Below are 22,621 nucleotides of genomic sequence, written 5' to 3' on the forward strand. Positions count from 1 at the left end.
TAGTTCTGTACATCTGTGTCTCAATTTCTGCCCTGCAAACCAGTTCATCTGTACCATTTTTCTAGGTTCCACATATATGCGTTAATATATGATATTTGTTTTTCTCTTTCTGACTTACTTCACCCTGTAGGACAGTCTCTAGATCCATCCACATCTCAACAAATGACCCAATATCGTTCCTTTTTATGGCTGAATAATATTCATTGTACATATGTACCACATCTTCTTAATCCATTCATCTGTGGATGGGCATTTAGGTTGCTTCCATGACCTGGCTATTGTAAACAGTGCTGCAATGAACATTGGGGTGCATGTGTCTTTTTGAACTATGGTTTTCTCTGGGTATATGCCCAGTAGTGGGATTGCTGGATCATATGGTAATTCTATTTTTAGTTTTTTAAGGAACCTCCATACTGTTCTCCATAGTGGCTGTATCAATTTACATTCCCACCAACAGTGCAAGAGGGTTCCATTTTCTCCACACCCTCTCCAACATTTGTTGTTTGCAGATTTTCTGATGATGCCCATTCTAACGGGGGTGAGGTGATACCTCATTGTAATTTTGATTTGCATTTCTCTAATAAATAGTGATGCACAGCAGCTTTTCATGTGCTTCTTGGCCATCTGTATGTCCTCTTTGGAGACATGTCTATTTAGATCTTCTGCCCATTTTTGTATTGGGTTGTTTGTTTTATTAATATTGAGCTGCATGAGCTGTTTATATATTTTGGAGATTAATCCATTGTCCATTGATTCGTTTGCAAATATTTTTTCCCATTCTGAGGGTTGTCTTTTCGTCTTCTTTGTAGTTTCCTTTGCTTTGCAAAAGCTTTTAAGTTTCATTAGGTCCCATTTGTTTATTTTTGTTTTTATTTCCATTACCCTAGGAGGTGGATCAGAAAAGATCTTCCTGTGATTTATGTCAGAGGGTTTTCTTCCTATGTTTTCCTCTAAGAGTTTTACAATGTCCAGTCTTACATTTAGGTCTCTAATCCATTTTGAGTTTATTTTTGTGTATGGTGTTAGGGAGTGTTCTAATTTCATTGTTTTACATGTAGCTGTCCAGTTTTCCCAGCACTGCTTATTGAAGAGACTGTCTTTTCTCCATTGTATAGCCTTGCCTCCTTTGTCATAGATTAGTTGACCATAGGTGTGTGGGTTTATCACTGGGCTTTCTATCCTGTTCCATTGATCTATATTTCTGTTTTTGTGCCAGTACCATATTGTCTTGATTACTGTAGCTTTATAGTATAGTCTAAAGTCAGTGAGTCTGATTCCTCTAGCTCCGTTTTCTCCCCTCAAGATTGCTTTGTGGGCTTCCCTGGTGGCGCAGTGGTTGAGAGTCTGCCTGCCAATGCAGGGGACATGGGTTCATGCCCCGGTCCGGGAAGATCCCACATGCCGCGGAGCGGCTAGGCCCGTGAGCCATGACCACTGAGCCTGCGCGTCCGGAGCCTGTGCTCCGCAACAGGAGAGGCCACAACAGTGAGAGGCCCACGTACCACCAAAAAAAAAAAAAAAGATTGCTTTGTATATTTGGGGTCTTTTGTGTCTCCATACAAATTTTAAGATTTTTTGTTCTAGTTCTGTAAAAAATGCCATTGGTAATTTAATAGGGATTGCATTGAATCTGTAGATTTCTTTGGGTAGTATAGTCATTTTCACAATATTGATTCTTCCAATTCAAGAACAGAGAATATCTCTCCCATTTGTTGGTATCATCTTTTATTTCTTTCAACAGTGTCTTATAGTCTTCTGCGTACAGGTCTTTTGTCTCCCTAGGTAGGTTTATTCCTAGGTATTTTATTCTTTTTGTTGCAGTGGTAAATGAGAGTGTTTCCTTAAATTCTCTTTCACATTTTTCACCTTTAGTGTATAGGAATGCAAGAGATTTCTGTGCATTAATTTTGTATCCTGCAACGTTACCACATTCATTGATTAGCTCTAGTAGTTTTCTGGTGGCATCTTTAGGATTCTCTGTGTATAGTATCATGTCATCTGCAAACAGTGACAGTTTTACTTCTTCTTTTTCAATTTATATTCCTTTTGTTTCTTTTTCTTCCCTGATGGCCGTGGCTAGGAATTCCACAACTATTTTGAATAATAGTGGTGAGAGTGGACATCCTTATCTTGTTCCTGATGTTCGAGGAAATGCTTTCAGTTTTTCATCCTTGAGAATGATGTTTGCTGTGGGTTTCTCATATATGGCCTTTATTATGTTGAGGTAGTTTCCCTCTATGCCTACTTTCTGGAGAGTTTTTATCATAAATGGGTGTTGAATTTTGTCAGAAGCTTTTTCTGCATCTATTGAGATGATCATATGTTTTTTATTCTTCAATTTGTTGATATGGTATATCACATTGATTGACTTGTGTATATTGAAGAACCCTTGCATCCCTGGGATGAATCCCACTTAATCATGGTGTATGAGCCTTTTAATGTGTTGTTGGATTCTGTTTGCTAGTGTTTTGTTGAGGATTTTTGTATCTATGTTCATCAGTGATATTGGCCTGCAGTTTTCTTTTTTTATAGTATCTTTGTCTGGTTTTGGTATCAGGGTGATGGTGGCCTCATAGAATGAGTTTGGGAGTGTTCCTTCCTCTGCAATTTTTTGGAAGAGTTTGAGAATGATGGGAGTTAGCTCTTCTCTAAATGTTTGATAGAATTCACCTGTGAAGCCATCTGGTCCTGGACTTCTGTTTGTTGGAAAATTTTTAATCACAGTTTCAATTTCATTATTTATGATTGGTCTGTTCATATTTTCTATTTCTTCCTGGTTCAGTCTTGGAAGGTTATACCTTTCTAAAAATTTGTCCATTTCTTCCAGATTGCCCATTTTATTGGCATATAGTCGTTTGTAGTAATCTCTTATAATCCTTTGTATTTCTGCAGTGTCTGTTGTAACTTCTTCTTTTTCATTTCTACTTTTAATGATTTGAGTCCTCTCCCTCATTTTCTTGATGAGTCTGGCTAATAGTTTATCAATTTTGTTTATCTTCTCAAAGAACCAGCTTTTAGTTTTATTGATATTTGCTATTGTTTTCTTTGTTTCTATTTCATTTATTTCTCCTCTGATCTTTACGATTTCTTTCCTTCTGCTAACTTTGGGTTTTGTTGGTTCTTCTTTCTCCAGTTACGTTAGGTGTAACATTAGATTGTGTATTTGAGATTTTTCTTGTTTCTTGAGGTAGGCTTGTATAGCTATAAACTTCCCTCTTAGAACTGCTTTTGCTGCATCCCATATGTTTTAGATCATTGTGTTTTCATTGTCATTTGTCTCTAGGTATTTTTTGATTTCCTCTTTGATTTCTTCAGTGATCTCTTGGTTATTTAGTAACGTATTGTTTAGCCTCCATGTGTTTGTGCTTTTTACGTTTTTTTTCCCTGTAATTGATTTCTAATTTCATAGTGTTGTGGTCAGAAAGGATGCATGATATGATTTCAATATTCTTAAATTTACTGCGGATTGATTTGTGACCAAAGATATGATCTATCCTTGAGAATGTTCTGTGCTCACTTGAGAAGAAAGTGTAATCTGCTGTTTTAGGATAGAATGTCCTATAAATATCAATTAAATCTATGTGGTTTATTGTGTCATTTAATGCTTGTGTTTCCTTATTAATTTTCTGTTTGGATGATCTGTCCATTCGTGTAAGTGAGGTGTTAAACTCCCCCACTATTATTGTGTTACTGCCGATTTCCTCTTTTATAGCTGTTAGCAGTTGCATTATGTATTGAGGTTCTCCTGTGTTGGGTGCATATATATTTATAATTGTTTTAGCTTCTTCTTGGATTGATCCCTTGATCATTATGTAGTGTCCTTCCTTTTCTCTTGTAACATTCTTTATTTTAAAGTCTCTTTTATCTGATATGAGTATTGCTACTCCAGCTTTCTTTTGATTTCCATTTGCATGGAATATCATTTTCCATCCCCTCACTTTCAGTCTGAATGTGTCTCTAGGTATGAAGTGGGTCTCTTGTCGACAGCATATATATGGGTCTTGTTTTTGTATCCATTCAGCAAGCCTGTGTCTTTTGGTTGGAGTATTTAATCCATTCACGTTTAAGGTAATTATCAATATGTATGGTCCTATGACCATTTTCTTAATTGTTTTGGGTTTGTTTTTGTAGGCACTTTTCTTCTCTTGTGTTTCCCACTTAGAGAAGTTCCTTTAGCAGTTTTCGTAGAGCTGGTTTGGTGGTGCTGTATTCTCTTAGCTTTTGCTTGTATGTAAAGCTTTTGATTTCTCCATCGAATCTGAATGAGAGCCTTGCCTGGTAGAGTAATCTTGGTGGTAGGTTCTTCCCTTTCATCACTTTAAGTATATCATGCCACTCCCTTCAGGCTTGTAGAGTTTCTGCTGAGAAGTCAGCTGTTAACCGTATGGGAGTTCCCTTTTTATATCTTGTTTTTCCCTTACTGCTTTCAGTAATTTTTCTTTGTCTTTAATTTTTGCCAATTTGATTACTATGTGTCTTGGCGTGTTTCTCCTTGGGTTTATCCTTTATGGGACTCTCTGTGCTTCCTGGACTTGGGTGGCTATTTCCTTTCACGTGTTAGGGAAGTTTTCTACTATAATCACTTCAAATATTTTCTTGGGTCCTTTCTCTCTCTCTTCTCCTTCTGGGACCCCTATAATGCATATGTTGTGGTGTTCAATGTTGTCCCAGTGGTCTCTTAGACTGTGTTCATTTCTTTTCATTCTTTATTCTTTATTCCATTCCACAGCAGTGAATTCCACCATTCTGTCTTCCAGGTCACTTATCCGTTCTTCTGCCTCAGTTATTCTGCTGTTGATTCCTTCTAGGATAGTTTTCATTTCAGTTGTTGTATTGTTCATCTGTTTGTTCATTCTTTAATTCTTCTAGGTCTTTGTTAAACATTTCTTGCATCTTCTTGATCTTTGCTTCCATTCTTTTTCTGAGGTCCTGGATCATCTTCAGTATCATTACTCTGAATTCTTTTTCTGGTTGGTTGCCTATCTCCACTTCATTTAGTTGTTTTTCTGGGGTTTTGTCTTGTTCCTTCATCTGGTACATAGCCCTCTGCCTTTTCATCTTGTCTATCTTTCTGTGAATGTGGTTTTTGTTCCACAGGCTGCAAGATTGTAGTTCTTCTTGCTTCTGCTGTCTGCCCTCTAGTGGATGAGGCTATCTAAGAGTCTTGTGCAAGTTTCTTGATGGGAGGGACTGGTGGTGGGTAGAGCTGACTGTTGCTCTGGAAGGCAGAACTCAGTAGAACTTTAATCTGCTTGTCTGCTGATGGGTTGGGCTGTGTTCCCTCCTTGTTGGTTGTTTGGCCTCAGGCGACCCAACACTGGAGCCTACCTGGGCTCTTTGGTGGGGTTAATGGCAGACTCTGAAAGGGCTCACACCAAGGAGTACTTCCCAGAACTTCTGCTGCCAGTGTCCTTGTTCCCACGGTGAGCCACAGCCACCCCCGCCTCTGCAGGATACCCCCCAACACTAGCAGGTAGGCCTGGTTCAGTCTCCTATGGGGTCACTGCTCCTTCCCCTGGGTCCCAATGAGCACACTACTTTGTGTTTGCCCTCCAAGAGTGGAGTCTCTGTTTCACCCAGTCCTGTCGAAGTCCTGCAGTCAAGTCCCACTAGACTTCAAAGTCTGGTTCTCTCGTAATTCCTCCTCCTGTTGCCGGACCCCCAGATTGGGAAGCCTGATGTAGGGCTCTGACCCTTCACTCCAGTGGGTGGACTTCTGTGGTATAAGTGTTCTCCAGTTTGTGAGTCATCCACCCAGCAGTTATGGGATTTTATTTTAGTGTGACTGTGCCCCTCCTACTGTCTCATTGTGGCCTCTCCTTTGTCTTTGGATTTGGGATATCTTTTTTGGTGAGTTCCAGTGTCTTCTTGTTGATGAGTGTTCAGCAGTTAGTTGTGATTCTGGTGTTCTTGTAAGAGGGTGTGAGAGCATGTCCTTGTACTCCACCATCTTCTAACGTTGAGATTTCTTTTCCACGAAGATGCACATAGATTGTCAGGTAGGTAGGTAGGTAGGTAGGTAGATAGATAGATAGGTAGATCAGTCTGTGTCTTCTCACCTTTTCATTGTTAGTACATAAATCACTGGTATAGTATAACACAGCAGTACACTGTGCATAGTAAATAACTCAGTGAACTGTGTTGATGATGTCTTGAAGGTGCCATCACTAAATAATGTGGTATTGGCACTTAAATATCAAATATTGTCATACGTTATGTAAGTAAGAAATCGTTATTCACCTGGAGCACCAGAATCGTACATAAGAAATCATTCTCCACATCTAGTCACTTCATACTCCTCTGGAACTTAATTTCATGCAGTTAAGTTGGATTTGGAGTTCCATATCTGGTTTTAATTCTATTTACAGTTGACCCTGGAATGATATGGAGGTTAGGGGCACCAACCCCCACACAATCCAAAATCCAATTATAACTCTACAGTTGGCCCTCAGTATCCGTGCTTTGGCAGCTTGGATGGTGTGGAACTGTAGAACGTACTTATTGAAAAAAAAACCCCACATGTAAGTGAGAATTTCCTATATTTTTTCCTTCCAGGAAGTTCTTTTTTTTTTTTTTTTGACCTTTTTTAAAAAATTGAACTATAGTTAATTTACAGCGTTGTGTTAGTTTCAGGTGTAAAGCCAAGTGATTCAGTTATATACATATCTATTATTTTTCAGATTCTTTTCCATTTTAGCTTGTTAGAAGATACAGAATATTGATTTCTGTGCTATACAGTAGGTCCTTCTTGATTATTTTATATATAGCAGTGTGTACATGTTAATCCCAAACTCCTAATTTGTCTCTCCCCCCACCACTATCCCCTATGGTAATCATTACTTGGTTTTCTATATCTGTGAGTCTGTTTCTACTTTGTAAATAAGTTCATTTGTATCATTTTTTTAGATTCCACATACAAGTTATATCATTATTTGTGTGTCTCAGTTCAGTTAATGTGGTAATCTCTAGGTCCAGCCACGTTGCTGCAGATGACATTATTTCATTTTTTTATGGCTGAGTAATAGTCCATTGTATATATATACCACATCTTCTTTATCCATTCCTCTGTCAGTGGACATTTAGGTTGCTTCTATGTCTTGGCTATTGTAAATAGTGCTTCTATGAACACTGGGGTCTTTGTATTGTTTTTAATTAGAGTTTTCTCCACATATATGCCCAGGAGTGAGATTGCTGGATCATATGGTAACTCTATTTTTAGTTTTTTAAGGAACCTCCATACTGTTGTCCATAGTGGCTGCACGAATTTACATTCCCACCAACAGTATAGGAGGGTTCTGTTTTCTCCATACCCTCTCTAGCATTTACTATTGTAGACTTTTTTAATGATAGCTATTCTGACCAGTGTGAGGTGATATCTCATTGTAGTTTTGATATGCATTTCTCTAATAATTAGCAATATTGAGCATCCTTTCATGTGCCTTTTGGCCATCTGTATGTCTTCTTTTGAGAAATTTCTATTTAGGTCTTCTGCCCATTTTTTTAAGTTGTATAAACTGTATATTTTAGAAATTAATTCCTTGTTGGTCACATTGTTAGCAAATATTTTCTCCCATTCTGTGGGTTGTGTTTTCATTTTGTTTATGGTTTCCTTTGCTGTATAAAAGATTTTGTGTTTAATTAGTTTCCCATTTGTTTAATTTAGTTTTTCTTTCCATTACTCTAGTAGATGGCTCAGAAAAGATATTGCTGCGATTTATGTCCAGGAGTGTACTGCCTATGTTTTCCTCTAAGAGTTTTATATTATCCAGTCTTACATTTAGGTCTTTAATCCGTTTTGAGTTTATTTTTGTGTATGGTGTTAAAGAGTGTTCTAATTTCATTCTTTGATGTGTAGCTGTCCAGTTTTCCCAGGACCATTTATTGAAGAGACTGTCTTTCCTCCATTGTATAGTCTTGCCTCCTTTTCTTGTAGATTAATTGACCATAGGTGGGTGGGTTTATTTCTGGGCTTTCTATCCTGTTCCATTGATCTATATTTCTGTTTTTTTGACAGTACCATACTGTTTTGATTGCTATTGCTTTGTAGTATAGTCTGAAGTCAGGGAGCATGATTTCTCCAGCTCTTTTCTTCTTTCTCAAGATTGTCATGGCTATTCATGGTATTTTGTGCTTCCGTACAATTTTTAAAAGTTTTGTTCTAGTCTGTAAACAAATGCCATTGGTAATTTGATAGGGATTGCATTGAATATGTGAATTGCCTTGGATACTATGGTCATTTTAACAATATTGATTCTTCCAGTCCAGGAACATGGTATATCTTTCCATCTTTTTCTGTCATCTTCAATTTCTTTATACAGTTTTTCAGAATACAGGTTTTTTGCCCCCTTAGATAGGTTTAGTCCTAAGTATTTTATTCTTTTTGATGTGATGGTAAATGGGACTCTTTCCTTAATTTCTCTTCCTGTTATTTTGTTGTTAGTGTGTAGAAATGCAGCAGATTTTTGTATAGTAATTTTGTATCCTGCAACTTTACAGAATTCATAGGTAAACTCTAGTAGATTTCTGTAAACATCTTTAAGATTTTCTATGTCTATCATCATGTCATCTGCAAACAGTGACAGTTTTACTTCTTCCTTTTCAATTTGGATTCATTTTATTTCTTTTTCTTTTCTAATTGCTGTGGCTAGGACTTCCAAAACTAAGTTGAGTAAAAGTGGCCGGAGTGGACGTCCTTGTCTTATTCCTGATCTTAGAAGAAATCTTTTTACATTTTCACTGTTGGATATGATGTTACTTGTAGGTTTGTCATATGGCCTTTATCATGTTGAGATATGTTCCTGCCATGCCCACTTTCTGAAGAGTTTTTATCATAAACGGACATTGAATTTTATCAAAACCCTTTTATGCATTTATGGAGATGATCATATAGTTTTAATTCTTTTATTTGTTAATGTGGTGTATCACATTGATTGTTTTGCAGATATTGAAAAATCCTTGCATCCATGGAATAAATCCTACTTAGTCATGGTGTATCATCCTTTTAATATATTGTTGGAGTTGGTTTACTAGTATTTTGTTGAGGATTTTTGCATCTATTTTCATCATTGATATTGGCCGGTATTTTTTTAAGTGTGTGTGTGATATCCTTGTCTGGCTTTGGTATCGGGGTGATGGTGGCATCATAGAATGAGTTTGGGAATGCTCCTTCCTCTGCAGTTTTTTGGAAGATTTTCAGAAGGACAGGTGTTAAGTCTTCTCTAAATGTTTGATAGAACTTGCCTGTGAAGCCATCTGGTCCTGGACTTTTGTTTGTTGGAAGTTTCTTAATCACAGTTTTAATTTCAGTACTTGTGATTGGTCTGTTCCTGTTTTCTATTTTTTCCTGGTTCAGTCTTAGGAGATTGTACTTTTCTAAGAATTTGCTCATTTCTTCTAGGTTGCCCATTTTATTGGCATATAGCTGCTTGTAGTAGTTTCTCATGATCCTTCGTATTTCTGTGGTGCCCATTGTAACTTCTTCTTTTCCATTTCTAATTTTATTGATTTGAGCCCTCTCCCTTTTTTCTTGATGAGTTTGGCTAACGGTTTATCAATTTTATTTCTTTTCAAAGAACCAGCTTTTAGTTTCATTGATCTTTTCTGTTGTTTCTTTGCCTTTATTCCATTTATTTCTGCTCTGATCTTTATGATTTCTTTTCTTCTACTAACTTAGGGTTTTGTTTGTTCTTTTTTTCTCTAGTTGCTTCAGGTGTAAGGTTAGGTTGTTTATTTGAGATTTTTCTTGTTTCCTGAGGTAAGCTTGTATTGCTTTAAAATTCCTTCTTAGAACCGCTTTTGCTGTGTCCCATAGGTTATGGATTGTCATGTTTTCATTTTCATTTTTCTCTAAGAATGTTTTTATTTCTTCTTTGATTTCTTCAGTGATCCATTGGTTGTTTAGTAGCATATTGTTTAGCCTCCATGTTTGTGTTTTTGCAGTTTTTTTTCCCTGTAGTTGATCTCTAACCTCATAGTATTGTGGTCAGAAAAGATGGTTGATGTGATTTCACTTTTCTTAAATTTACTGAGGCTTGCTTTGTGACCCAGCATGTGACCTATCCTAGAGAACATTTTATGTATATTCTGCTGCTTTCAGATGGAATGCTCTATAAATATCAATTAAGTCCATCTGGTTTGATGTGTCATTTAAGGACTGTGTTTCCTTATTGATACTGTCTGGATGATCTGTCCATTGATGTAAGTGGGGTGTTAATATCCCCCACTATTATTTTTGTTACTATCAGTTTCTCCTATTATCTCTGTTAAAATTTGCTTTATGTATTGAGGTGCTTCTATGTTGGATGCATATATATTTACAATTGTTATATCTTTTTCTTGGATTGGTCTTTTGATCATTATGTAGTGTCCTTCTTTGTCTCTTGTGGCAGTCTTTATTTTAAAGTGTATTTTGTCTGATAGAAGTGTTACTACTCAGTTTTCTTTTGATTTTCATCTTCATGGGATACCTTTTTCCATCCCCTCACTTTCAGTCTACAGATGTTTCTAGATCTAAAGTGAGTCTCTCATAGGCAGTATATACGAGTCCTCTTTTTGTATCCATTCACCCAGTCTGTGTCTTTTGGTTGCAGCCTTAGTCCATTTACTTTTAAGGTAATTAATGATATGTATGTCCCTCTTGCCATTTTGTTAATGTTCTGGATTTGGTTTCGTATCTTTTTCCCCTTTCTTTTGTTCTCTTCTCTTGTTATTTGTTAACTAACTTCACTGTTATGTTTGGATTCCTTTTACTTTTTTTGCATATATATTATTGATTTTTGTTTTGTGGTTACCATGAGGTTTTTATATAGCAGTTCATATGTACATGTGCTTGTTTTAAGTTGCTGATCTCTTAATTTAAAATGCATTTTAGATACCGTGCATTTGTACTCTCCTCCCCTCACAATTAGTGTTTTTGATATTATATTTTACATCTGTTTTGTGTGTTCCTTAACTGTTTAGTGTGAATACAGATGATTTTGCTACTTTTGGCTTTTAACCTTCTCAGTTTTGTGTGTGGATGTTTTCCTATCCTTATTGTGTATTTGCCTTTACCAGTGAGCTTTTCCATTTTGTAATTTTCTTGTTTCTAGTTGTTGCCTTTTCTTTTCTGCCTATAGAAGTTCCTTTAGCATTTGTGCTGCTTTGGTGGTGCTGAATTCTTTTAGCTTTTGCTTGTGTGTAAAACTTTTGATTTCCACATCATAATCCAAATGAGAGCCTTGCTGGGTAGAGTATTCTTGGTTGTAGGTTTTCCTCTTTTGTTGCTTTAAGTATATTGTGCCACTCCCTTCTGGCTTGCAGAGTTTTTGCTGAAAAATCAGCTGATAGCTTTATGGGAGTCTCCCTGTATGTTACTTGCTACTTTTCCCTTGTTGCTTGTAACATTCTCTCTTTATCTTTATTTTTTGTCATTTTGATTACAGTGTATCTTGGTGTGTTCCTCTGTGGGTTAGTCTTGTATGGGACTCTGCACTTCCTGGACTTGAGTGACTGTTTCCTTTCCCAGGTTAGGGAAATTCTCAGCTATTTCTCTTCAGATATTTTCTCAGGCCCTTTCTCTCTCTCTCCTCATTCTGGGACCCCTATAATGCAAATACTAACGTGTTTAATGTTGTCTCTCATTCCACTACTATGTGTAGACAGGGTCTACACACTGTCTCAGAGGTCTCTTAAACTGTCCTGATTCCTTTACATTCTTTTTTCTGCTCAGTGGCAGTGATTTCCACTACTCTGTCACCTCATTTTGTGTAAATTGCTATTTGTATTTTTATGTATGTGGTAGGTTAGTTACGTTTCCCAACCTTGGAGAAATGGCCCTCTGTAGGAGATATCCTATGCATCCCAGCAGTACACTCCCCTCTTGTCACCCAAGGGACAGGGACCAGCTGGTCCCACGGTATTATGTGGCCTGTGTTTGCAGACTCGATCTACAGGCTTTGGGAATGTAGTTTTCTTACTTCTGGTGGGTGTCTGCTTCCTGGTGGGTGAGGCTGGTCTAGAGCAGGGATCCCCAACCCCCGGGACACAGACTGATACCGGTCCATGGCCTGTTAGGAACCGGGCCACACAGCAGGAGGTGAGTGGCAGGCGAACAAGCAAAGCTTCATCTGTATTTACACCTGCTCCGCATAGCTTGCATTACTGCCTGAGCTCCACTTCCTGTCAGATCAGCAGCGACATTAGATTCTCTTAGGAGCATGAACCCTACAGTGAACTGTGTGTGCAAGGGATCTAGGTTGTATATCCATTATGAGAATCTAATGCCTGATGATCTGAGGTGGAGCTGAGGTGCGGTGATGCTAGCGCTGGGGAGAGGCTGCAAATACAGATTATCATTAGCAGAGTGGTTTGACTGCACAGAGACCATAATAAATCAATTGCTTGCAGACTCATATCAAAACCCTATCAGTGAGTGGCAGGTGATAATTAAGCTGCCTCTGGTGGCAGGCTTTAAGTCAGAATCTGACACTTATTTTAGTCCTCATGTGGCCCACCCATTATTTTATTTACCACTTCTGTCCGCACCTCTTTCCTGCACTGCGTACTTGTCTCAGTCACAGTTTTGGTTAGCCCACAAGCTAAACCCTAGCCAAAATGAGTAAAAAACAAACATCACTGGAAAGCTTCTTTGAAAAGAGGGAAAGACCCAATGATGAGACAGCAGAAGACTCTAAGACTGCCAACAAAAAGAAAGCTGCATTTAAAAGAAAATGCAAAGCGTCCTACTTAAATTACAGGTTCATTGCAACAGGTGATTCACATTCTCCAAGCCCACTTTGTACAATATTGGCAACCAGCTATCCACCAAAGCCATGAAACCTTCAAACTGCTTCGCCACGCGAAGAGCATTAAAAGACAAGCCTTTGGAGTTTTTCAAAAGAAAAAAACGTGAATACGAAGAACAGAAGCACTTATTGAAGGCCAACACTTCATCTGTGTGTCTGCACTGAGAGCATGATTCTTAGTGGCTAACTGCATTGTTAAAGCTAAGAAGCCCTTTACTGTTGGTGAATAGTTGATCCTGCCTGCTGCTAAGTACATTTGTCATGAACTTTTAGGAGAGGCTGCAGTTCAAAAGGTGGCACGTGTTCCTCTATCAGCTAGCACCACAATTAGACAAACTGATGAAATAACAGAGGATGCTGAGGCACAATTGTTAGAGAAGATTAATGAGTCTCCGTGGTACGCAATCCAGGTTGACAAGTCTACCAGTGTTGACAGCAAGGACACAATGCTTGTTTTTGTGAGATATATTTTTCAGGAGGATGTGCATGAGGATATGTTATGTACACTTTTGTTACCAGCCAGCACCACAGCTGCAGAATTATTCAAGCCTTTGAATGATTACATATCAGCAAAACTGAATTGAACATTTTGTGTTGGCATATGCACAGACAGAGCAGCTTCCATGACTGGATGGCTTTCTGGTTTCACTACTCAGGTCAAAGAGGTTGCTTCTGAATGTGGGTCTACACACTGTCATCCATAGAGAAATGCTGCTATCCAAAAAATGTCACCTGAACTTAAGAACGTTTTGTAGGATGTGATTAACATTATCAACCACATTAAAGTACATGCCTTTAACTCATGTCTGTTTGCACACCTCTGTGAGGAGATGGACATAGAGCACACACGTCTTCTCTTATACACAGAAGTGAGATGGCTTTCTAAAGGTAGATCACTGGCCAGAGTTTTGAGTTACGAGAGCCACTCCAGGGATTTCTTTTAGAAAAACAGTCACCACTGGCAGCACATTTCAGTGACACAGAATGGGTCGTAAAACTTGCTTACTTGTGTGACATAGTCAACCTGCTCAATGAACTCAGTCTGTCGCTTCAGGGGAGAAGGACAACTGTGTTCAAGTCAGCAGATAAAGTGATGGCATTCAAAGCCAAACTGGAATTATGGGGGCGATGAGTGAACATTGGGATTTTTGACATGTTTCATACATTAGCAGAGATTTTGAAAGAGACTGCGCCAGGACCACCTTTCTCCCAGCTGGTGCGTGGTCACCTATCTCAGCTTTGAAAAGAGTTTGGGCATTACTTCCCAACCACGAAAGACCCCCGAACTGGGAAGGAATGGATCCGCGACCCATTTGTGAATAAGCCAGGTGAATCAACTTTGTCCGAGCTAGAAGAGGATCAACTGCTTGAGATCACAAATGATGGTGGCCTTAAAGTGTGTTCGAGACAACTTCAAATCTCCATGCGTTTTAGATTAAAGTGAAGGTGGAATATCCTGAGATTGCCACAAAAGCACTGAAAAGCCTGCTTCCATTTCCAACATTCTGTCTTTGTGAAGCAGGGTTTTCTGCAGTGACAGCAACCAAAATGAGATTACGGAGTAGACTGGACATAAGCAACACACTTTGGGTCACTGTCTCCCATCACCCCCGGATGGGACCATCTAGTTGCAGGAAAACAAGCTCAGGGCTCCACTGATTCTGCATTATGGTGAGTTGTATAATTATTTCATTACATATTACAATGTAATAATAATAGAAATAAAGTGCACAATAAATGTAATGCACTTGAATCATCCTGAAACCATCCCCCCATTTCCGGTCCATGAAAAAATTGTCTTCCATGAAACCGGTCCCTGGTGCCAAAAAGGTTGGGGACTGCTGGTCTAGAGTCTTGTGCAGGCTTTCTGGTGGGAGGGACCAGTGTCTATGCACTGGCGGGTGGAGTTGGGTTTTGACCCTCTGGTGAGCAGGGCCTTATCAAGGGGTGTGTTTATTGGGCAGCTGTGTGCTCAGGAAGACTTTAAGCAGCCTCTCTGCTGATGGGTGGGGCTGTGTTCCCGCCTTGTCAGTTGTTTGGCCTGAGGTATCCCAACATTGGAGCCTATGGGCTGTTAGGTAGGGCCAGGTCTTGGTGCCAAGATGTCAGCTTCCAGGAGAGGTCACACAGATGAATGCTCCCCGATATGTTTGCCACCAGTGTCTATGTCCCCAGGGTGAGCCACAGCCACCCCCTCCCTCCCCCTGGAGACCCTCCAAGACCAGAAGGTAGGTCTGTCTCAGTCTCCTATCAAATTACTGCTTTTGCCCTTGGTCCTGGCATATGTGAGAGTTTCTGTGCACCCTTGTAAGATTGGATTCTCTATTTCCCCTAATCCTGTGGAGCTCCTGCAATCAAGCCTTGCTGGTCATCAAAGCCAAATGCTCTGGGGACTCCTCTTCCTGGTGTTGACCTCTGGGCTCGGGAGCCTGACGTGGGGCTCAGAACTCTTACTCCTGTGGCAGAACCTCTGAAATATAATTACTCTCCAGTTTGTGGGTCACCCACCCAGGTGATATGGATTTGATTATATCACAAGTCTGCCCCCTCGTAACTGTCTTGTTTTGGTTCCTTCTTTATGTCTTTAGTTATAGAAGGTCTTTTCTGGTAGGTTCCAGACTTTTTCATCAATGGTTGCTGTGCAGTTGTGATTTTGGTGTGCTTGTGAGAGTAGGTGAGCTTAGGGTCCTTCTACACCTCCATCTTGGCCATTCCTCCTGAGAATTTTAAATTAAAGATGTCATATTGCCAAGGAACAGAAGAGGGGTTATCTATTTATTTCTTTTGTAGCTGTCTGACTAGTGGTCTCTGCTTTTCTGGTTGGGAAAACCTTTCTTATGTCTTATGGATCTGACATCTGGCCAATAGGAAGGATCAGCCAATAGGTAGGCACTGAGGAGGGCATGGTGGTCTATGTGGATTGGCAGGTAAGTGTGGGAATCACATCCCCTAAGACTTCTCCAAATAGCAACAGACCAGGATTGTGCCTTTATAGGACAGCAGTTCAAGGGAAACATTACCCATTAACCCTGCGTGATGGGATAGTTTGTAAGGGTGTTAATTGGTTGCCTGGTGTCTCCTCATGGTGCTCTTACATTCCACTGCTATGTGGTAGGAAAGCCACACATTTCTCACTCCTCCAGAAAAACCAAGATGCTTTGTAAAGTGTTTACATCTATGTGTTTACCACCCATTTTACATAGTGGCTTAACCAAGCCTCTCCTTTCAAACTCTGCTCTTACTTAACAACCCAGCCACATCCAACCAAATGCCCAGTGACATATTAACACACCATGTATGGCAAGATCCCATCCTCCACTTGTCATCCTCTGTGCATTTCTCTAACTGTAGGACTCATCATTGGTATGCATAGTTAATATTAATCCCACTCTTCTTCAAGATTTGAATTCCAGTCCATGTACTTAACCCCGTGTGCCATTACCAGCTAGGCTACGAAGGCAAGAAGTGTTATTATGGACACAACACAATCATTGGACCAATAAAACATTATAGTACTTTTTTATGTATTAATCCTGTAAACCAAAAATATAAACATTATGGCCTATGTGAACCCAGGGACATTTTCTAAGTGTGGACGTTTGTGACCATACGAAATGTCAAGGACTGTTTGGCATGGACAATATGCCCATGGACACTTTTGATAAGACCAAATTTCAAGGACCTTTTGGTGTGGACCAAATGTCTCAGTAGAGGTTTTGGACAGGACCAAATGTCTGCTAATCATCCAAACTCATTCACAGTTTATTCCCACCCTACATTTCCTTTTTCACCTTCCTCCATTCCATCTCTGTCAACCCTCACTGTTGTCTCTCTTTGGTCCAGGTTTCTCTCAGTTCCTTGAAAATGATAATTTACTTTCATGCATCTGTAACTAGTTTTGATTCTCTACATTCTCCATTGAGGAACTTATTCATCGTTCAAGATTGAGTTTAAATATTAATCTTTGATCAACTCACTCAGGCAAATTTAGCTGCTTCCCTGTCTTCTAAGCTCTTTATAAGCACCTTGATTATGACATGTAACCCATTAAGATTTGTGTGCATGTTCTGTCTAGACTGTGAGCCTCTAAAAGGCAGGACCTATCTGTCTTTCATCTTAATACTTCATAGGTTAAGCATATTATAGGCAGTTATTAATTGTTGAATGTGATATAAAGTTGATTCTAATTTCTTCCTCCTTTTTCATGACTGAGTTGGAATAGTTTGTTAAAGATCATTCATGAACCTTAAATGCTTAATTATAAATGAAAAATAACAGCTGAAAACAAGTATAATTGAGTCTGTGTATATTGGAGTGAGAGGGAGAGCCTTCTCAAATGCAATATTTACTTTTAGTTTTATTATAAAAATTTTTACATAATGAAGTTCTTTACTTCAAAGCCACTATTAAGACTTAGAATGGTACTTGTACTACTAATAATAATTTTGTCTTTTACTACATTCAAACCCTAAATTCTGAAACTACTGCTTATTAGCTGTGCGGTTAAAGAGAGAAGAGTGCTAGGCACTTTGCATATATTATTTCTAATTTTCATAATAACCCTATCATGTAGATATGCTTATTTTATAGACGAGGAAACAGGTTCAGAGAGGTGAATTAGTTTAGTCCAAATCATGAAGCAGGTAGATAGTTGTGTTCAGATGAAAGAAACCTTTTGTTAATGTTTTCAAATGAATAATCACAAAAAGGAAATGTATAATTCAATATGTTGCAATTGAATAATGCTTTTTAACTATGACATGTTAAAAAGATTGTTATTGACAGTCTACAAATAAGCCATCAAAGTACTTCCTAAATAATAGTCTATAAAAGAAAATTTTATCTGTAGCTTCATTATCAATTTTTTGTTTTAATTGAGCCATTACTCGCCCACAGGTACAGTTGGCACTTACCAGCACAATTCTGTTTAGGTTAGTGCCAGTCAGTCTCATTTAGCAGGGATCTGTCATTCTTCTCCTGACTGCTAGTGTCTTTCTTTGAGTCACTCATATTTGGACTCAAAAGAAGATGCTTATGTGTAGCTTTAAGTTTTTCTTTTTAAGGGTACTTTCTCACACTCGCATTTCTTTACTTATGGATCAATACCTATATGTAAAAGTTCTTGATTGTCTGCATACACACATACACACACACACACACACACACACACACTACTCAACCATACAAACATATACCAACCATATATATGTATGTATGTGTATATATATATATATATATATATATATATATATATATATATACACACCACATCTTTCTCTATCTGTTCTATTTATCTATTTTTCTGTTCATGGATACTTAGGTCACTACCATATCTTGGCTATTGTGAATAATACTGCTGTGAACATTGGGGTGCATATATATTTTTGAACAATTGTTTTCATTTTCTTTGGATAAATACCTAGGAGCAGCATTGCTGGATTGGATGGTAGTTCTAGTTTTAATTTTTTGAGGAACCTCCAGTATGTTTTTCACAGTGGCTGTACCAATTTACATTTCCACCAGTGCATGAGGGTTCCCTTTAATCCACATCCTCACCAACACTTCCTGTTTCTTACCTTTTTGATGATAGCCATTCTGACAAGTATGAATTGATATCTCAGTGTTCATATGATTTGCATTTCCCTGATAATTAGTGATGTTGAGAATCTTTTCATGTGCCTGTTAGGCCATCTGTATGTTCTCTTTGGAGAAATGCCTGGTGAGGTCCTCTGCCCTTTTTTTATTGGATTTTGTTTTAATATTGTGTTATATGAGTTCTTTGTATATTTTGGATATTAACCCCTTACTGGACATACCATTTGCAAACATTTTCTCCTATTTAGTAGGTTGCCTTTTTGTTTTGTTGTTTCCATTGCTGTGCAGAAGTAAGTTTGATTAGGTCTCATTTATTTATTTGTGCTTTTGTTGCCCTTGCTTAAGGAGGCATATCTAAAAAAGTATTGCTAAGAGCAATGTCAGAAAGCATATTGCCTATGTTTTCTTCTAGAAATTTTAAGGTTTCAGGTCTTACATTTAAGTTTTTAATTCATTTTGAATTTATTTTTGTATATGGTGTGAGAAAATGTTCTAGTTATTCTTTTACATGTAGCTGTTCAGTTTTCCCAGCACCCCATATTAAACAGACTCTCTTTTCCACATTGTGTGTTCATGCCTCTTTTGTCATATATTAGTTGACTATGTGTGTGTGGGTTTATTTCTACACTCCCTATCCTGTTCCACTGATCTTTGTGTCTGTTTGTGTGCCAGTACAATACTGTTTTGGTAACTGTAGCTTTGTAGGATAGCCTGAAGTCAGGGAGTACGTTTCTACCAGCTGTGTTCTTTCTTCTCAAGATTGCTTTTGATATTCAGGGTCTTTTTTGGTCCCATACAAATTTTAAGATTATTTGTTCTAGGTCTGTGAAAAATGCCATGGGTATTTTGATAGAGATTGCTTTAAATCTGTAGATTTCTTTGGGTGGTTTGGACATTTTAACAGTATTGATTCTTTAAATCCATGAACATAGGATATCTTTCCATTTATTTTTATCATCTTCTGTTTCCTTCATCAATATGCTATAGTTCAGTGTACCGATATTTCACCTCCTTGGTAAAATTTATTCCCAGGTATTTTATTCTTTTTGATGCAGTTGTAAATGGGATTTTCTTCTTGATTTCTCTTTATGATAATTTTTTATTAGTCTATAAAAGTGCAGCAGATTTCTATAAATTTATCTTGTATCCTGCTTCCTCGAATTCATTTACTATTTCTAATAGTTTTTTGGTGGAGTCTTTAGGATTTTCTATTTATAGTATCATGTTGTCTACAAATAGTGACAGTTTTACTCCTTCCCTCCAATTTTAGTGCCTTGTATTTCTTTATTGTGTCTAAATTCTGTGGCAAGGACATTCAATACTATGTTAAATAGAAGTGGCAAGAATGGGCATTGTTGTCTTTTTCCTGATCTTAGAGGAAAATCTTTCAGATTTTTACCATTGAGTATGATGTTAGCTGTGAGTTTGTCATAAATGGCCTTTATTATGTTGAAGTGTGTTCCCTCTATACCAACTTTAATGAGTTTTTATTATGAATGGATGTTGAATTTTGTCAAATGCTTTTTCTGAATTCGTTGAGATGGTCATACAATTTTTATTCTTTGTTTTGTTAATGTGATATATCACATTAACTGATTTGTGGATGTTGAACCATCCTTTCATCCCTGGAGTAAATCCCACTTGATCCTGATGTATGATGCATTTTATGTATTGTTGAATTCAGCTTGCTAACATTTTCGGGGGGATTTTTTCATCTGGGTTCATCAGGGATATTGGCCTGTAGTTTTCCTTTTTGTATCAGGGTAATGCTGGCCTTGTAGAATGAGTTTGGGAGTATTCCCACCTCTTAAATTTTTGGAATAGTTTAAAAGGATAGGTATTAACTCTTATGCAGATATTTAGTAGAATTTCCCTGTGGAAGCATCTGTCCTGGATATTTCTTTTTTGGTAGTTTTTTGATTACTCATTCAACTTCATTACAAGTAATTGGTTTGTTCAGATTTTCTATTTTTTTCCTGCTTCAGTCTTGAAAGATTATATGTTTCTAAGAATTTATCCATTTCTTCTAGGTTGTCCAATTTGTTGGCATATAACTGTTCAAAGTATTTTCTTCTGATTGTATTTCTGTGATGTTGGTTGTAACTTCTCTTGCATTTCTAATTTTATTTGAACCCTCTCTTTATTTTTTTCTTGATGAATCTGGATAAAATTTTATTAATTTTGTTTATCTTTTCAGAAAAACAGCTTTAATTTCATTGATCTTTTCTATTGTTTTTATTCTTTCCTTCCTTCAGCTGACTTTGGGCTTTGTTTCTCTTTTCTATTTCCTTTAGATGTAAAGCTAGGTTGTTTATTTGAGACTTCTTGAGATAGAGCTATATTGCTATAAACTTCCATCTTAGAACTTCTTTTGCTGTGTTCCATAGATTTTGGAAAGTTGTGTTTCTGTTTTCATTCATCTCAAGGTATTTTTTCATTTCCTCTTTTAGTTCTTTTTATACATTGGTTTTTTCAGTAGCACGTTGTTTGGTCTCCAGATTTTTGTGTTTTTTCCTGTTTGACTTTCTGTAATTGATCCTAACTGCATACCCTTGGGGTTCAGAAAAGATGCTTGATGATTTTGATCTTTTTTAAATCATTGAGACTTGTTTTGTTCCATAGCCTGTGATTTATCTTGAAGAAAGTTCCAGGTGCACTTGAAAAGAATGTATATTCTGTTGTTTTGGGGTTGAATGTTCAGTAGATATTTATTAAGTCTTTCTGATAAAGTGTGTTATTTAAGGCCACTTTTTATTAATTTTCTGTCTGGATGATCTACTTATTGATGTAAATAGGGTGTTAAAGTCCCCTACTTTTATTGCATTACTGTCAATTTCTTCCTTTATGTATGTTAATATTTGCTTTATATATTTAAGGTACTTCTATTTTAGCTGCATATATGTTTATGCATATAATATTCTCTTCTTGGATTGACCCCTTTATCACTTTATAATGCCTTTCTTTGTCTTTTGTTATAGACTTTGTTTCAAAGTCAAGTTTTTCTGATATAGTATTGCTACCTCAGCTTTCTTTCTGTTTCCATTTGCATGTTATAATCTTTTTCCATCCCTTCACAGTCTGTGTTTGTCTTTAGCTCTGAAATGTGTCTCTTGTAAGCAGCTTATAGATGGGTCTTGTTTTTTTTCCTTTGTTTGTTTGTTTTGAAATCCCGCCAGCCACCGTATGTCTTTTGATTGGAGTGTTTAGTCCATTGACATTTAAAGTGATTACTGATAGGTATGTACTACTTGGCGTTTTGTTACTTGCTTTCTGATTATTTTTGTAGTTCTTCTATAATCTTTTCTTCTTTTTTAGTCTCTTCCCTGTGGTTTGATGATTTTCTTTAGTGTTATGTTTGGGTTCCTTTCTCTTTGTTTTTTGTATAGCTGTTGTATGTTTTGATTTGTGATTAAAAAATCAAAATATACAAAATTACAAAATCAAAATATATGAGATATTTATATCTCATTGTTTTAAACTGGTAGTTGTTTAAGTTTAAACACATTCTAAAAGCTCTACTTTTTAAATCTCCCCTCCTACATTTTATGTTTTGGTGTCATATTTTGCATCTTTATGTGTATCTCTTAGCTGCTTGTTATAGTTACAGTTGATGTCACAATTTTTGTCTTTTACCTCTTGTATTTGCTTGGTCCACTGCCTTTATTGTATATTTACCTTTACCAGAGAGTTTTTCCTTCATATATTTTCTCATTTCTTGTTATAGTCCATTATTTTTCCTTACAGAAGACCCTTTAACATTTCTTATAAGGCCAATTTAGTGGTGACAAACTCTTAGTTTTTGTATGTCTAGGACTCTCTTTACCTCTTCTTCAATTCTGAATGATAACCTTACTGGGTTGAGTTTCCTCGGTTGGGTTTTTTTTTTTTTTCTTTTAGCACTTTAAATATATCATAACATTACCTTCTGGCTTGCAAAGTTTCTGCTAAAAAAATCAGCTAATCACCATATGGGGGTTCCTTCATATGTGACTCCGATTTTCTCTTGCTGTCTGTAAAATTCTCTCTTTGTCTTTAACTTTTGCCATTTTAATTATGATAGGCCTTGGTATGGGTCTCTTTGGGTTCTTCTTGTTTGGGATTCTCTGTGCTTCCTGCATCAGGGTATCTGTTTCCTTCTTCAGATGAGGGAAGTTTTCAGACACTATTTCATCAGTTACTTTTTCTGCCCCTTTCCCTCTTGCTTCTCCTTCTGGGACCCCTATAATGCAAGTATTAGTATG

The 22,621-nt window shown here is 37.4% G+C and overlaps 1 protein-coding gene across 6 annotated transcripts in view; it reads left to right on the forward strand.

The window, feature by feature from the left end:
- Nucleotides 1–22,621, forward strand: part of RNF180 (ring finger protein 180) — a 283,728-nt gene that overhangs the window by 110,213 nt on the left and 150,894 nt on the right. The window lies entirely within an intron of this gene.

The sequence above is a fragment of the Pseudorca crassidens genome, chromosome 3 (assembly GCF_039906515.1).
Source record: "Pseudorca crassidens isolate mPseCra1 chromosome 3, mPseCra1.hap1, whole genome shotgun sequence".
NCBI lineage: Eukaryota > Metazoa > Chordata > Mammalia > Artiodactyla > Delphinidae > Pseudorca > Pseudorca crassidens.